We start from the raw sequence: 13,319 nt of genomic DNA, 5'->3' as shown, positions 1-13,319 counted from the left end.
AGATGGCAGGTCATGGATTCAAGTTTCATAATTCACCTAGGAATTATCAAGTTGATCTGTAATTCAGAAGGGTATTTGGGTACTAAGATTAATTTTGTTAGACACATTTCTCCCCATAGATTTTACTTGGAAGACATCTGCTACCTTATTTAGTGGCTTAAGAACCCAATGAGTAATTGACTGGATTCAGAGAGCCTGAGATTAAAGCAAAGGAATGAGGCTGATCCTGTGAAATTTTCTATCTGTGCTATTATAGATCCTTAAAAAAGAAAAAAAGGTCGATTGATTGATTGATTTAGAGAGAGCACACACAAGTGAGAAAGAGGAGGGCAGAAGGAGAGGAGAGAGAGAATCTCAAGCAAACTCCGTCCCAAGCACAAAGACTGACAGGGGTCTAATCTCAAGATCCTGAGATCACGACCTGAGCTGAAATCAACAGTCGGTGGCTTAACTGACTGAGCCACCCAGGTGCCCTTATTGTAGATCCTTTTCTATTATCCCCATTATATGAGAAAACGTGATCAGGGCACTCTTACCACAGGTAGGGAATGTTTATTTTCCTTGCCCTGTTCTGGATACCTGCTCAGAAATTATTTCAGTAAACTTTTACAATGCCCTTTATTTGTCAATAAGATAAAAATTTCCTATCATTTGACACTTCTTCTGCCCAAAATAGGAGAAGGAATAACTTATATGATTGATAATTTTGGGAAAATGGAAAACAGCTGGGTTTGCACTGTTTCCTTCTCCTTGGGATCTGTTTATTCAAAGAATAAATATATTCTAATATCCTTTTAGCGTACCACATGGGCAGAAGGAGACCAAAAAATTGCTCGACTGAAATTCCCTCACATGGAAGAGGATATCAAAATTGCAAGGTATTAAGTGTTAAGCTCACAATAGTAGATATGAGCTTGTAAGTGATAATTCAAGTCATGGAAGAGATCCACTATTGGATGAAATTCAAGTGAGAATAGAAGAAAACCTAAGCTTGAGATATATTTTAATAAAATGTGACAAACACATTAGTCTACGCTGGTGAAGTAGTGGAAAGCATGGAGTATGATAACCTCAATAAAGTATATTTCAGCTCCTTAAAGTGTTCCCAGTATATTTAAACCAGTGGACGCGAAACTCAAATGAATGTCTTATGCAATTTTATTTACCCGTTAGTTAACTATTCAATTGAACAAATATTTATTTAGTGTCTACCATATTCTAGACACAGATATCATTTATGGAAGAAATAATAAATATATCAAACATGTATTTTCTCTCACTGAGGCACATTTTAATGAGTTATTCAGAAAAAAAACAAAAATAAAAACTTGTATAGAGTGTTAAATATTGTGATGTCGGGGAGCCTGGGTAGCGCAGTCGTTAAGTGTCTGTTGTCGGCTCAAGGCGTGATCGAGCCCCACATCAGGCTTCTCCGCTGGGAGGCTGCTTCCTCTCCCACTCCCCCTGCTTGTGTTCCCTCTCTCTCTGGCTGTCTCTCTCTCTGTCAAATAAATAAATAAAATCTTTAAATATTGTGATGTGGATGTATAATATATTGTGTAACCACAATGAGGAAGACCATCTAATTATAGGGAAACGGGTGTGCTTCCTAGAGAAAGTAATTCCTTTTTTTATTTTTAAAGATTTATTTCCTTTAGAGAGAGATAGAAAGAAAGAGGGAGCACAAACAGGAGGGGTAGAGAGAGAGGGAAAGAGACCCCAAGCAGACTCCGCCCTGAGCACTGAGGCTGACAGGGGCTCAATCTCACGACCCTAAATTCATGACCTGAGCTGAAACCAAGAACCAGAGGGTCAACCAACTGTGCCACCCGGGTGCCCCTAAAGAAAGTCACTTCTAAGGAGAAATCATAAATGAGTTTGGTTAGGGGAAATTATGGAAAAGGGATAGATTAAAGAAAAATGTCCTAAACAAGATGAACAAAAAATGGAAGGACCAGGCATATTCCTTTTTTGGAAAATTTAAATTAGTAATTAGTTTTTTTTGTTTAAGAATCTTTTCTGATATTCTTAAATGGTAGAAATGTTTGAGAAAAGCAGCACTATTGGTGTAGTAATCTAGGGATAGAAGCAAACAACCAACCTCTTCCCCAGGAAGAAGGGGGAAAAGTTACTGCATCCTGGAGACAGAAATTCATGGAGAAAGCAGGCAAACTGGAGCTGATATTACATAGATGGAGGATACAGCCAGTCTATGTCCATTCCTTAGGGGTTGACCTAGGACTAAGTGCTCAATCTCACACTCTCTGAATCTCCTATTTTATTATTGTTTCATTGAATAAATGAATCAGGGGGTTAATGACTGATTAACTGTATAAGGAATACCAGCTATTTTATACAGATGCCAAATGCACAAATGAAGTAAATTCAGTGAGTTCATGGGGAAATGTGTTATTTCTACATTTAGGTGATTTAAAACTCTGTTGCTTGTTCCTTTCTTCTAATGATCTCATATGTATATCAAAGAATTTATATATGAAAGGATCTCAGTATTGAATTTTCATAAAAGTTTTATTTATGTGGTTAGCATATAATGTTTATGTAGGTTAATGTCAGATGGGACCAGGACTTTGATTATTAAATATCACATAAACTTCATGCCCCAAATCTTTGCTGAATCCCTCGCTAGGCTGACTTATTCTGTCTAATACAAGTAGTCCTTGGCTGCACTCACGACATGCTTTCAATGCCTCTTCTCCACCATTCATTCTTTAACTGGTCTTCACAACCTACCGCATGTCAAACCATGACCTAGATGCTAATGATGCAACTATTAAAAACAAACAGAACAAAAACGTATTTCCCATGCCTGTAAACTAGTAAAGGATACAATCATTTCAATGTATAATTCCAATATAAAATTTGAAATGAATGAAAATAAAAGGCACAGGGGTGCCTGGGTGGCTCAGTCAGTTGAGTGTCTGACTCTTGATTTTGGCCCAGGTCATGATCTCAGGGTTGTGAGACTGAGCTTTGCAAAGGACTCTGTGCTCAACATAGAGTCTGCCTGAGAGTCTCTCCTTCTCCCTCTGCAGCTCCCACTGCTCATATGTGCATGCATATGCTTTCTCTCTCTAAATAAAAATAAATTTAAAAAAAGAAAATCAAAGGCACAATATGTTTTGGAAGTAAGAATAAAGGGCTCTCAAAACCTTTTCTGAACCAAAGTAGCCTGCTTCAGCATTTCCCCATAATTGGCTCTTCGTATTTTTAAATGTTACATCTGACCTCCACTAGTTCAGGTCAAACACACCTCATGGCTTGGGCGTAGTCACTCTTGCATCTGCCTTGCTCAGTTTGGCTTTCCTCCATGCACTCTGAGCACTTGGACTCTCACAGATCATGCTGACTTTCTCCTCGTCAGATTCAAATCTCTTTTTTAAAGGAAAGACAATTTAAATGCTCTTCTCAAGTTGCTCATTAGTTCTTGCTATTGGAATGAATGGATTTAATCTGTTCATGCCTTTAGTATGATTTTTTATTTTCAATATTATGTCTTATAAAACAAATGCAGATACATTCCTAATATATTTTGTTGACAAAAATTGATGTCTATATTCCTAGTTTCAATAATTGTGACCAGAAGGAGAATTTCCTTAATATCTGAATTGTGAGTAAAAGATCTTTTAGAAATGTGACACAAAATGGTAAATGAGTAGAGCTTAAAGATATTACCAAGATGTTGAACCAAAACATGGGATAAAAACCTGTCAAATAATTATCTTCAGAAATATATTCAGGAAAAGACATTCAGACAGGATCCAGTAAAAAAAAAAAAAAAGGAATACATAAACCTAAAAACAGGAAAATAAATAGGATCTTACAAGTATTACAAGACAACACAGATGGACAATTACATGAAATCAGGAAAACAATGAATGTACAGAAAGAATATCATCAAAAAGATAGAAACTAGAAAAAAAGCTAGGCAGAAATTCTGAAGCTGAAGAATACAGTAACTAAATTGAAAAGTTCATTAAAACAAATCAACAGAACTGATCAAGCAGGATAATCAGCAAACTTGAAGACGAGCCAACATGCTACAACATGAATGTAACTTGAGGACATCATCCAAAGTGAAATCAGCTGGTCACAAAAAGACAAATACTGTGACTCCGCTGATATCAAACTCTCAGAAACAGAAAGTAGAATGGCCTTTACCAAAAGCTGGGAGGAGGGGAAAAAAAGGGAGCTGCTCAATAGATCCAGAGCTTCAGTTTTGCAAGATGAAAAAGTTCTAGAAATGTCGCACAACAATGTGCATATAGTTAACGCTACTGTGCTGTATACTTAAAAATGGTTAAATGGTAAATTTTATGTTATGTGCTTTGACCACAATAAAACAAAATAATAATAAAACAGACAAAAGCCCTAAAGAAAAGGAAGAAGAGCTTAAATACCATTTGATGGAATAGAAAGTGGGTTTTCTTTGTTCCCTTGAATGAACTTTTTTTTAAACTTTATTTATTTATTTGTTAGTAATCTCTACACCCAACATGGGGGTCAAACTCACAACCCCAAGATGAAGAGTTGGCATGCTCTTCTGACAGAGCCAGCCAAATGTACCCTTTTGGATGACTTTTGATGCATTTTATTGCACACAGATACTTAGATTAACTTTGCACAAAAGAGACTACGACTGTTGAAACCATGTTCCAGAGTGGTTTGAACCTGCTAGTAAATGGGTTATATAATATTAAAGATTTAAATCACATAAAGAAAATTTGGAGACCCTTCCATATCCAAAATTTTGCTTTCAAAGTGAATATAGTTAATAACAACTGTCTTTGTTTTGGCCACCGTGTGTTGCAATGCTGTAGAAATTCAAGACAATGAGGTCTCAGTTATCTGCTCTCCATATGAAGCTGAGAAAATCTGCCTATGGTATTTCCTGCTAGGATGATATCTGAATCACATGCTTAAGAGTTGAGCTTATTATTTTAAATATAATTTGACATTTAAAATGAAGCTGACTAGAGAGAAACCTAGGATTTACATTTCATTTAAAAAAATCCTCAGTGAAAGTATGTAGTCAAGACAACTATAAACTCATGAAACGAATATCTTGATTCCAATAATGTCTGATCCCACGAAGTCAATAATCTCCCAAAAGATAATATATAGAGTGAATACATATCTAATTTTGTCATAATGTTAAATGTAGACTGTATTACTGCATTGCTAGAAGAACGTAAAGATAACTAAGGATAAGTCTCCAAAGGCCAAAACTTCAATTTCTCCTTAATTGTGTACATATTTAAGTCTCAATTATATTTGCAGGCCCTTCCATTATATACATGTGTATGTCAAATGCAAATGCTGTATATCCATTTCTTTCATTGAATAAATTGGTAGGTCAAATATTTAACTTTAAACCTTGAGTTTTGCTCCCACTTTGAATGCTACCTAATGGTTCTGTTAGTACAGTACTCCACCCTTGTCTGCAGGGAACACATTCCAAGGCCCCCAATGGATGCCTGAAACCAAAGATAGCAAAGACCTCTCTATATACTGTATTTTCCCCTATATATACACACCTATAATAAAGATTTAATATACATATATATTATATATACACACCTATAATAAAGATCTAATTTATAAATTATATATAAATTATATGTACACACCTATAATAAAGATCTACTTTATAAATTAGATACAGTAAAAAGGCTAACAATAATAACTAATAATAAAATATAATACTTGTAACAATACATTGTAATAAAAGTTATGTGAATGTGGTCTCTCAAAATATCTTGTACTGTACTCACCCCTCTTCTTGTGATGATGTGAGATGATAAAATGCCTCCATGATGAGATGAATTGAGGTGAATAACATAAACATTGTGCCATAATGTGAGGCTCCCACTGACCTTCTGAGGATTCCTCAGAAGGAGTATCATTCGCTTCTGGACTGTAGTTGACCGTGGAAAACTAAAACCATGAAAAGCAAAACACAGATGAGAAAAACTACTGTCTATCTTTGTGGTTTTAAGGCAGAATATGCAGAGCATATCAAGAAGCACAAACAAGAGCACCTAACTTAGGGAGGGTTGGCACCTGGTCTGAAAGACAGGAGCTGGTAAGTAAACAGTATGAGAGAGCATTCTAGAGAGAAGATGTAGTCAGCACCAAGACAAGAGGTGAAAGAGAATTTGATACATTTAGGAAATTGCAATACTTGGCACATAGTAAATATTCAGTAAATATTTACCATTATTTATTTTTATTGAAATTGTTTTTATATGTGTAGTGGAAGAGGAGGATATGGGCAGCAGAGAGATGACAATTATAGCAAATAATGGACTTGAAGAATTGTGTACACTTCTGTGTGGATTTCGTGGAGCATCTAAAGACCAGTATAGGAGGGAGTGATTTGATCCGCTTTACATTGTAGAAAGCTGTGATAGAATAGATAAAAGTAGAGTAAAACTGATTATTAGGAGTTTTATTATAGCAATCTAAGGGAGAAACAATAATTCTAACAGCAATAGAGTGGATTGAGAGAAAGTATTGGCATTTCGGAAGATAAATGAAAGAGAGGGATTGACTTTTTGTGAGGGATGAAAGAGAGGTAGTGCAAAGAATCACGAATGACTTCCAATAGTCAGGCTTATGCACAGGTAAGTGATTTTTTACTAGCAGATATATATACAGCCCAAGAAATATCATAGTTAGGGATAAAGTTATATTTTAATTATGTTTGTTTTAGGTGCGCAAGTGACCTCTAAGTGAAGATATCATATATTCAGACATAAGTACAAATACGGGAAGTCTTCGACATGTAATAGCTGTTGAAACCATGGATGTGACCATAACATCTAGGTAGAAGATACAGAGGGAGAAGGACTCGTCTCTCCTAAATACACACACACACACGCACACACTCGGTGAAAAGAATTTGTAAAATAAACAAATAGGACAGAACACTTCCCTAAAGCTGATGTAGAACATTTTGGAGGAAGAAGAGAAAAGACAAGATAAGAACTGGGAAGCGTTCACTGGGCATTGCAAAGAGTGAAGATGAAAACCATGTGATAATGGTTTGAAGATGAAATGTTGCATGAAGAATGGAGAGAGAAAGTGTAAACTACTCTATGGAGATTAGCAAAAGGTCAACACCTTCTCTTCCTAGTCTACCCATTTTTAATGACTAACGCTTATCCTCCAAGTTCAATATCAATGAAGTCTTGAGAAATGAGGCTAGTAGGTTTCTAAGTTGAAATGTCACTTATGAGATAAAGTTAATAGGAAATAGTGAATGAGCGCATTCTACCTTGACAGATGGGGTATAAGGAACCATGATTAGCCAGGAAAGCAAATATGGAAGAAAACACGTATTCCCTGTGAAAAATATTGAGTTTGGTTTTTGACATGTCTACCACATGTGTTGGTGGAAATATCTGGTTCGAAGATAGCAAAGAAGTCTAGTTATTGAAAGAGTGGTTAATGATAGGGAACCTGTGAATTCTGAGCATATAAGACTTGTTTTCGTGGTTTGCAACATGTGGCTTGGCTGAGGGGATAAGAAAGAGTAAAAACAGCCATTGGTTTGTCTGAGACCTTATTAACCCTAGTGGGAACTGCTATTTGAAATCCATCTGCCAAGAAATGGCACGATTTTCTAATTGGCACTAAGGCTGTCTTACAGGCTTGTGTTGGTATACTGATAGTTAATTATTACCATGGGACTGGATGAAAGAATAGAAATCAAAATAAAATAGAGAATATGGAAAGTAGGAAGAAAGCAGGCCAAGGCTGGGACTTTGGGAAATAAATATTTAAGGGATGCATATAGAAGAAAAGATCCAGTCCAGAAAATGGAGTAGAAATGTTCAGAGATAGGGAGAAAACCAGGGCAAAATAACATCCCGAGGTCACAGGTCATCTTGGGTCTACAACTCTGATGTGATTTGACACCCATTTGAAATTTCATTTTTCATGTAACCTAATCCACGTTGAATTAGCTTCCTCTTCTTTCTCCACTTTTTAAATTGTTAGGATTTCTTCAGCCCAGATAGCTCTTTGCTGCCCCCTTCTGATATTTGCCTGCTACAGCTCCAGCAAATTACAAGTGATTTGAATTTAGGTCAACCCTGAAAAGTCAGACCCAGAGGGCTCATAACTGATTTTTACCATTAGGGACCTGATTTCTACACTCTATCCTTCTAGGATATAGAATTCTGTTCATGAATCTCAGTCACTTATGGTTCTGCTAATTCTTTCTATTTCAAGTTCTACACATTTTTAATTACTGATGGTTATTTGAACTATTAAATGACATGAACAAAGCAATAAGGATATATTATTTTCCAGTGCAACCCCAAATTAGTCTAACTTCTATAAGCCTGGCCTCTCTGCACTTGGAGAGCCTTCCAGATATCTGAGTGTACACTGGTCTTCATCTACTCCAAAATTAACTTGTTTGCCTAATTCACAAGAATGAGAATCTACCTCGGATTTATAATCAGCAAATTAAAACCTGAATGATCTAATGTTAATGGCCCTATATGCTTCCAAATCAAAGCTGCACTCTGATTGTCTTCTTAATCAGTCTTTGAAGCCAGACTTTTAGTTATATATGATCTTAATCTTAGTCAATCTTCTTTCTTCTTGTGAAAATTATCACTTTATTTTTTCCAGCTTTATTGAGACATGAAAAATAACATTGTGTAAGTTTAGGTATACACATTGCAATTTTATATACGGTTATATTTTGAAATGGTTACCATGATAAGGTTATTTAACACAGCCATTACATCAAAGGTAACATCACATAGTTACTTGTGTGTGTGTGTGTGTGTGTGTGTGTGTGTGTGTGTGTGTGTATAGAACATCTAAGATCTACTCTCAACAAATTTCATGTATATAACACAGTATATCTATGGTCATCAGGTTGTGTTTAACTATCATTATCATGCTTTATATTAGATCTTCAGAACTTACTCATCTTATAAAGGAAAGTTTGTACCATTTAACCAACGACCATTTAACCATTTCCTCCACCTACCTCCAGTCCCTGGTAACCACTAATCTATTATTCCATGAGTTCAACTTTTTAAAAAAAATTCCATATAGAAATGAGATCATACAGTATTTGTCCTTGTCTCCTGACTCATTTCACTTAGCATAACACCCTCAAAGTTCATCCAGGTTACAAATGACAGAATTTCCTCCTTTTTATGGTTGAATAATATTGCATTGGGTATATATACACATTTTCTTTAACCATTCTTTCATCAATGGGCACTTAGGTTGTTTTCATGTTTTGCTTATTGTGAATGATACTGCAATAAAACATAGGAATGCAGACATCTCTTCAAAATAGTGATTTCATTTCTTGCAGTTGTATATACAGAAGTGGGATTGCTAGATCATATGGTAGTTCATTCTTTTTTTTTTTAAGATTTTATTTATTTATTTGAGAGAGAGCATGAGCGGAGAGAGGGGCAGAGGAAGAGAGGGAAGCAGACTCTCCACTGAGCAGGGAGCCCGACATGGGGCTCCATCCCAGGACCCTGAAGGCATGACCTGAGCTGAAGGCTGATGCTTAACTGACTGAGCCACACGGGTGCCCTGCTAGTTCTTTTTTTTTTTTTTTTTTTTAATTTCTGAGACATCTCATACTGTTTTCCATAGTGGCTGCACCAGTTTATATCCCCACCAACATTTCATGTGGTTTCCCTTGTCTCCACATGTTTATCAACTACTTATTATCTCTTGTCCTTGTTATAATAGCTATTCTAACAGGTGTGACGGAGTAGCTCATTGTGGTTTTGATTTGCATTTCCCTGATTTGCAATACCTCATGACGGTGAGTGAATTTTCATGCGTTGTTGGCTATTTGTATATCTTCTTTGGGAAAATGTCTATTTGTGTTCTTTGTCCTTTTTTAAGTTCAGATTATTCATTTTTTACTGTTGAGTTGTATGTGTTCCTTATATTTTTTGGCTAGCACTAATGAGGTAGATGGTTTACGATTTTATTTTTTTTTTTTTTGCATCTTGTAAGTTGTCTTTTCATTTTGTTGCTGTTGTTGTTGTTGTTGTTGCTGTGCAGAAGCTTTTTAGTTTAATGTAATCCCACTTGTTAATTTTTGCTTTTGTTGTTTGTGCATTTGGTGTCACAAGTAAAAAATTATTTCAAAGATCAACGTCCAAGATCTTTTCCCCTGTCTTCTTTCAGGAATTTTATGGTTTCAATCTTACATTTAAGACTAAACTCTATTTTGAGTACATTTTTGTGAGTAGTGTGAGATAAGAACCTAGTTTCATTCTTTCACATGCGCATATCCAACTTTTTCCAGTATTATGTACTGAAGAGATCATCTCTTCTCTGTTGATTATTCTTGGCTACCATGTCAGATACTAGTTGACCATCTATGCATGGGTTTATTCTGGGCTCTCAGTTCTTTTCCATTGGTTTATGTGACTGTTTTTGTGCCAACATTATTATACTGTTTTGATTAATATAGTTTTGTAATATGATTTGAAATCAAGAAGTGTGGTGTCTCCCTTTGTTCTTTCTCAATTTTTTTTTTTCACTATTTGGGGTCTTTTGTGATTCCATGTGAATTTCAGGATTTTTTTTTCTATATCTGTAAAAAATGTCATTGGAATTTTGATTGTTATTGCATTGGATATATAAATTATTTTGGGTAGTATGGACATTTTAACAATGTTAACTCTTCCAATCTATCAACGTGGTTATCTTTCCATTTATTTGTGCTTTCTTTAATATCTTTCATCCAATGTCTTATAGTTTTCAGTGTAAAGATCTCTCATTCACCTCCATGACAAATTTACCACACCAGCTGAAAATGTGACACAGGAGAATTGACATATTACATGTGGAATGGAAGATGTAGATTACTTTATTACCTGGAGGATTGTACAAAGTGCTACTCTCAGAGCTCATGGTGGTTTCTCGCTACAAAGGGAATGGGGCTTGGCACTTGCAAAGAGCTTCTATGCCATCTTTGGCAAAGTACCTGGCTGCTAACTAACCTCTAGAGTATTGGTTTGAGAAGAGTAGAAACAAGAGTACATGCTTTGGAAGGAATGTAATCGTTGAAATGTGGCCAAACTAAAAGTAAGATTTTCAAGTTGGATGTTAATGACTTATAAGAATACCTACAATAAAAGCTTATTTCATTGTAAGTAGGTCAGAAATGGCATTTTAGTCGATCTGGGTATATGTACTGAGGAAGTAAGTTTTTAAAGTTTCAAAGTTCACATTTAAAGTAATCTGAAAGAAGTGTTACAAACTAGAGAGTGGTTAATGCTAAGACATCTTTTGCAATAGCTGATGCCTTCTCACTGCTTATTATAGTTTCTCATTACTCTAAACTGTTTTGGGGGAGGGGAAGGAAGTATCTTATACTATTTTATATGTATTTGATCTCACATCATTTGCAGTTTCTTGTCTTTCTAAATTTGTATCTTCAACTTCGTGTTTAGTGCAAACAAAATGGACTACCTTATGTATCATAATGTTATCTAGCAATATGCCAATGCTTTTTTAGCAATTCACAGTCAATATGGTCATATACACGCACAGGAGAGAGAGCAATCTTTACTGACAGACTTATTCTTACCTTTAAGAATGACATTTGAAAACAGAATTTCTGGGAACATTCCACAAAGTTGGTTTAAACAAACATACAAAAAAAGTAAAAAAGAGAACCATCCAACACTTATTTTACAAAAAAGAACTTTATGTCTATTTGTACACATGCATTGAATAAAAGGCTGCAAAAATGTTGCATAATGTCAGCATTACATGGGTGACCATTACTGAGTACTTTACTTCTTATTATCTTGGTTATTAATTGAAGTGTTGTTTCAAAGAAAATAAACAGGAACTGAGTTTTCAAATACTGCTTGAACTAATAGTAACAAAGATGATAGCAATAACAATAACATTATCTTTTTAAAGAATATTTAATATGCAAGAGGTGTTCTACTAAGATCTTTATGTATAATACCACTTGATCATACAATTATACTCTATCCCTTTTAAAACAAAAACGAGTATTTTTTGACCTGTATGATAAAAGAAATCCATACAATAGAAACAAATAGTAGCAACTGTGTACATTTCTATTATTATACATTTGTATCTCTACAATATAGTCACCAGGTACTATTTTTCCAAGTTGCACTTTAAAAATTATTTTTTTTTCTGGTGTCCTTTAACCTGAGTCACTAATAAAATAAATACTTTGATTACATCTGGAAACAAAATAGGAGATTTGCTTTTTCCCCCAGGATTTTCAGAAGTTTTCTGAGTTTCCCACGATCAGAGTAAGTTAAATTTCCTTTTCCTCAAAGGCATAGGTTTATGAGAGCAGATGTTTAGTGTGCTTTCTGAGTTTCTTTATCGATAGATCACCAGATTAATAGACTTCTCTATATTTTAATAATAATGATCACTAAATATTTGTAGTAATATTAGGATTAACTTGTACCAGTCACTCTAGTTGTTTTAGATACAATTAATGATTGCCTCCATTTTGCAGAAGGAAAAGGTAAAACTCATAAAAGTTAAATACCTTGCTTCAAGCGTCATTGCAGACCTAGTGGGTAGGTCATCTGAATACTCTGCCTCCAGAAGATGTGCACCTTATTGAAATATAGAACTGCCATAGGGGGCATGGGTTGGGAATATATTTGAATCTGAAACAATAAATAATGTTCTCATGCTCCTATGGTACCCACTGTCCGAAAACATGGAATGAGAAGTTAGGAGAATTTTCAATAATTCATTTCTATACCAGGGCATGCATGCATTCAGTCATTTTGTTTCACAAAATTCACTTAAAGAGAGCTTACAGTTTTCAACTTCCAAGGAAATCATTGGTTGTGGTGTAGTAAATAGGAATGACTTTGGGTAGTATTTAGTCAATTTAGGTCTTGTCTGAAGGTGAGCTACTCTCATTTGTTATGATTATTGATATTTTTATTAAGATTATAAGAATTATCTGGAAATAGCTGTTATTTGTAAATTTCCATGAATAGACAGCAATCATTGCCCACTTTCCCACTAACTTAAACTGGAAACAAGTGTGTTTTCCACTATAAATTAAAGTACATCTGGCTTTGTTTAACCTTAAAAATATTTTGGCAGGCCTATTATTTCAACAGACATTCAAATAAGGCATTTCCTATTTTAGTAATGAATAGTTATTTTTTAAAATACTGAAACATTATTATTTTTTTTTTAAATTTGTTTCACAGCAATGTGTTTCTTAAGGAAGAAAATAGATTCTTCAGCTAACTAGAAGGGCGCAGGACCAA

This window comes from Ursus americanus, chromosome 12 (assembly GCF_024610735.1).
Source record: "Ursus americanus isolate L20-20 chromosome 12, mUrsAme1.1.p, whole genome shotgun sequence".
NCBI classification, from domain to species: Eukaryota; Metazoa; Chordata; class Mammalia; order Carnivora; family Ursidae; genus Ursus; species Ursus americanus.
Note: the sequence above shows the minus strand (reverse complement) of the source record.